Here is a 5,362-nt window from a genome sequence, read left to right as displayed (position 1 = left end):
CTTGGTTGATTTCAGACTTACATTGTATCCCTTAAATAATTTGAATAATTTGAAGAGGTAACTTGAAGAGAAGCCTCCAGCTCCTGGGGCCATTACGAAATGTGAGAACCCAGAGTTAGTTACTGCCTCAGTTTTCTCATTTATAAAGTTAAAATAATAATAGTACTTATTTCATAGGTTTGTTTGGAGAACTAAAGGAGATAATCACTTAGCAAAGTGCTTTGCACAGAGTAAACATTTGGTAAATAAAGTGTCTTGTATCCATTTTGTCCTATACCGCCAGTGTCAAGAATAATGAATGCCTAGCACATAGTAGGCACTCTTTATCTGTTGAACCAATGGATAAAACAATTTCACATCAGGTACCAAAGCATAGGTTTGGTTGCCAAGACTGAATACTTTGGTCGTCAAGAAAAGATGAAAAAAGAATGTTAGCAAGGGATGGGACCTGAAGATAGCACATAAACCTACTCTTTTGGGGTCATTGTTTCCTTTGAGAATCCAATGAAAGACGTAGACAGCCTAACCACAAAATTTTAGGTAGTTGTATACACAGATATCCAAGAATCTTCCAGTCTATGCATGACTTTAATGTTAAGAGCTGCTCGTGAGTTTAGAAAGCCTGAGGAGAATGAAAAAAAAGACAGGCATGTAGAAGGATCTCAAGGATTTGGCTCCTCTCCTCTTTCCTACCCCTACACACACCCAGGGTTTGCCTCAGACAGTTCTACACCAGGGACTGTAGAGTGAGCTTCCAGAGATTTGGGTTAACAAAGAGACTATAAAAGGAATAAAGAACTATAAATCATTTTAATTAAAGACACACAGAAACTCGGATTTTGCAGGAGGAAGCAGATCTGGGATGTTGACTCATCTTGCACCCAGGCTGCTTTATTAGGGTGAATGCCAAGAAGAAAAACTGACCCCAGGACTGGGGGTGGCTGAAGGATTCCAGCCACAAATGAGGTGCTGCTGCCCCTTGGGCTAGTATTTTGAGTAATGGATTTCAGGCCCAGAAGGGTTCACGTGGACTTTAAAGTCATGGATGCTGGAAAAATTTATAAGTTCTCATTGCAGTGGACACAGGCTGCCCCCACCCTTCCGCAAAGACTGTGTGCTCAGCTAAGGATCAGGAGAACATGTTCCTTCCTGGAATGTACAGGAGGGAGGGATCATCAATATCTGCCTTCGCCCTTCCAGGCTTGGGCAGGCTCAGGCCATACCTCCAATGAGTCAAGGCCCCTTAGGGTTTGTTGGCTTGTTTTCCATTGTGGTTTGCTGAGATTTTTTTTTAATTAATGTTTACAATTTCTTTCTTAAAGTGAGCTTGAACACCACCCCCACCCCATTTCCATGAAGAATAAACCCATGTTATTAATAGAAGATAAGGTTTTATAATTTTTAAGTTTGTACATTAACAACTGTTGAGGAGAATACAAAAAACAAAAACAAAAACAAAAACAAAACCCTGAAAACATGATCCTTGCCTTCAGATTAATAATAAGTCAAAAAGATGTTTCTCAGGCAACTGTGTGTGCCAGGCACCGAGGGACACAATGGCCCTTGGGACACAACGGTGCTCAGTGTGGATGGGTGAGACTGCTATCACAAAGAAGTTCACGGCCCAGCAAGGCAACAGACAAGCAATTGCAAGTCTGGTGAAGCATGGGGTGCAGTGGGGACATACAATTTGGGGGCCTAAACTAAATTGGAGGTGGAAGGTGTGATTGGGAAAGGCTTTCAAGAAACTTAAGTTCACTTTAAGAAACAAAGTAGTCCGCACCAGGCAATATAGAGCCCTCTGAGTTGGACTACAGTAAAGACCTAAATTTTGTGGAAAAGGGAAGCCAAAGAAGATGTAAGAGTTAGAGGGATCAGGAACACAGGTGGGACTTGAGTTTGTCTTTGATGGAGAGGTAAATGGAGATGGAAAAGGTTGAGTTTTTCTGGAAACAAAATGATATAAGTTGCAGCATGCAGTATTTATAGAAAAAAATGGTGACTGGCCTCATTTGTATATAGGATTCCAAGCAGGAGGGAGATTTGATTCACTGAGATGAGCCTGGACTAAAGGAATCTGTCTGAAGCATCCAGATATAAGAGAATAAAGATCTAAATCATGGAAATCGACATAGATAGATAAAACTAAGGAACAAAGGAGTTTCATGATTAACTGTGTAGAAATCAAGAAGCTCATTAGGAGACTTGCAGCTGTCTGGCCAGTTAGAATGGTGGACTTAGTGCAACGGCCAAATTTGGAAGAGGAGATGGGGAGGGTATAACACATATAGTTTTAAATATTTTGAGTTTGCAGATTATTTATTATTATTATTCATGATTTCTTCATTATAACCACTTGCTGATTTGTTTGACTTCCTAATGACAACTTCCCTGAACTACATTCTAAATCGTGGGATAGGGAACGGTTCTCTTGTATGTATCGTAAATGAAGCTGTCAGAAAAAGAAAACAAACTTCCTGAATATTCAGAGAGCTTCGTTCAGGGTATAATTGGGTTGGTCTCATGCTCCATGTGAAATAATGCACCCACGGGGTTTTTCTCCATTTAGGTGTGCAGCTCACATGAATTATAAATTTTGGCAAATTTAATTTAACCAATACTCACTGAGCACGTACAGGGGATATAAGATTGAGATTGTTTTGTTTGCCTCATGGCAATTCTTTGAATATAAAGGAGGCCAGATTTTTCTTTTGGTGATTTAATTACTCTTCTAATTTTGTTTTTGTGATGGCCATTCATTGAAATGTCTTTGTTCATAGTAAAAAGATAAACCCACACTCAGAAATTATCTGAATTTGTGGTGTGAATTAGTGGGGTTTGGCTGAAAAATCCATTTCTTATTAAAAAAAAAACAACTCAAATGCAAGACAAGATTCACATTAAAACCAGCCTTCTTAACACTGAGAGAAAAAGAGTCTATTTGAAGGATTACCTTGAGGTCTTCCTCCCTTGGGGGCAGATGGGTCATTACAGATGGGCTGCTGGGCCATAAAACGTGGTATTTAGCTCACATCATGAGCATTAGGCCTTCCTATTAGGTTTCCATCTTTGTATATGCCTTGCTTCCTGCACAGGCTTTAGTCTTTGTAAGTGGTGGTTTCTTTCCCACATGCCATAGAGGTAGACACCTTTCACTCTGCCAGCCTCACCTCCTGCTGCAAGAAACTGCTTGTGTTCTGTTCACACCTGAAGGCCATATGGGGTCACTCTAGGACAGCTGGAGGACCCAGAAGCTCAATGCTCCCTGGCTTTCCTCCCAATTTCCTAGCACATTAAGTATATGCTGGAGAGCATAGTTCTTTCATTTTGAATGTATTTCTCTTGAGAAATATTTGGGGGAAGTTTCTGGTGAGTAAATTTTTTCTTTTTATACTTTTTCTCATACACTAATACACTTTATCATTTCTATAAATTAGGTCTCTAAAGACCTTACTAAGGGACATGGCATTGGCCTGCAATTTTCTCTTCTATGACAAAAACATTCAAAACTTCATGAAAAAAATACACATATATTTAATTGAGGCTTTTCACTAATTCAAAACAAGTATTCTCTAATTAATAACAATTAATGAAATTTGTTCTCTTTCTAAAGAGGATATGGTATTTAATCTAAAACATTATGTCAATAGCAGGCCTGAAGCAAAAATAGAGTATCAGAATTATGAGACAGAAGTAAATAGTAATGTAGTTAGGTGACTTTATATTTCTTTTTGAGATAATTAAGAACTGGAAAAACAGTCATTCAGTAAATACTATAAACATGTAAAAATACTGCAGCTGCTTGTATATTGCCACTGGGTTAGATGAGAAGTGCAAAGGACAGCCGGCTGGAGCGAGCCCCCGTGCCCACCGCACGGCTGTACCAAGTACCAGCTCCGGTACGAGTTCCTGTCCGGGCTCATGCTCGTTACCGGCTCCATCAACACGCTCTCGGCAAAGTGGACGGACAACGTCAGGGCCCAGGGCCACGGAGAGGGCAAGGAACACAGCTTCCAGCATCCCTTCCTCCAGGCAGTGGGCATGTCCCCGGGAGAGTTCTCCCTCCTGGCCACCTTCTCCTTCCTCCGGTGCAGAGCTGCAGGGCGGTCAGACCCCAGCGCGGACCCCCAGCAGCCCTTCAACCCACTTCTCTTCCTGCCAGCAGCCCTCTGTGACATGATGGGGACCAGCCTCGTGTATGTGGCTCTGAACATGACCAGTGCCTCCAGCTTCCAGATGCTGCGGGGCACAGTGGTCATATTCGCAGGCCTGTTCTGGGTGGCCTTCCTGGGCCAGAGGTTGGTGCTGAGCCAGTGGCCGGGCATCTGGCCACCATCACGGGGCTCGTTGCTGTGACCTCCTGAGCATGCGTGATGATCAGCACAAGCTCAGCGAAGTGATCGCGGGAGACCTGTTGATCGTCATGACTCAGAGAGATTATTGTCTCCATCCAGATGGTGCTAGAGTAGGTTTGTCTACAAACACAACGTGCACCCACTACGGGCAGTCGGCATTGAGGGCCTCTTTGGCTTGCTGATCCTGTCCTCGCTGCTGGTGCCCATGTACTACATGCCCGCTGGCTCCTTCGGTGGAAACCCTCACAGGATGCTGGAGGATGCCCTTCAGGCCTTCTGCCAGGTGGGCCAGCAGCCACCCATCGCCCTGGCGCTGCTGGGCAACATCAACAGCATCCCCTTCTTCAACTTTGCGGCATCAGCGTCACCAAGGAGCTGAGCGCCACCACCCACATGGTGCCGGACAGCTTGCACACTGTCGTCATCTGGGCACTGAGCCTGGCGCTGGCCTGGGAGGCCTTCCACACGTTGCAGATCTTTGGCTTCCTCATCCTTCTGATGGGTATCCCCCCCCCCACTACAAAGCTGCACCACCTGCTGCTGGCCTGCCTGTCCCCGGGCCGGCCCCTGGAGGAGGAGAGAGAGCAGGAGAGATTGCTGAGTGGCACCCAGACTCCCAACAATGATGACAGCTGAGCCTTCCTTGAGGCCCCTACTGCCACTTGGGTGTCCTTCACCCTGAGGCTGGGACCACACAGGCTGGTGGGCCTCGAGTACCCTGTCCCTATAGGCTCCCAGGGCAGCTGCTGCCACAGAAGTTGACATGACACCCAAGTCCTCTTTTCTCACCACGCTCTGCAGGGTGGTGTTACCCAGCCCCCACAGGTCTCTGAGCCCCTCCTACAGCACTAGTGCTAGATCATGAAGATGAATTGCAGGAATTTGCAACCCTAGGATTTCTGGATCATAGACTAGATTATCATAATAGATCATCTAGTTTATGAGTCATAAGCTAGATTTGATTCTCCGACGAAGTCAGGGAGCAAGTTTAAACCAGAACTCAGCAC

The 5,362-nt window shown here is 44.6% G+C and overlaps 1 pseudogene; it reads left to right on the top strand.

The window, feature by feature from the left end:
* Positions 1-2,446: 2,446 nt before the first annotated feature.
* LOC138398014 (solute carrier family 35 member F6 pseudogene) lies at positions 2,447-4,991 on the top strand (annotated as a pseudogene).
* The last annotated feature ends 371 nt before the right edge of the window (positions 4,992-5,362 follow it).

Source organism: Eulemur rufifrons, chromosome 17 (assembly GCF_041146395.1).
Source record: "Eulemur rufifrons isolate Redbay chromosome 17, OSU_ERuf_1, whole genome shotgun sequence".
Classification (NCBI taxonomy): domain Eukaryota; kingdom Metazoa; phylum Chordata; class Mammalia; order Primates; family Lemuridae; genus Eulemur; species Eulemur rufifrons.
The sequence above is the reverse complement of the archived record's forward strand: the minus strand, read 5'-3'. Positions and strand labels throughout refer to the sequence as shown.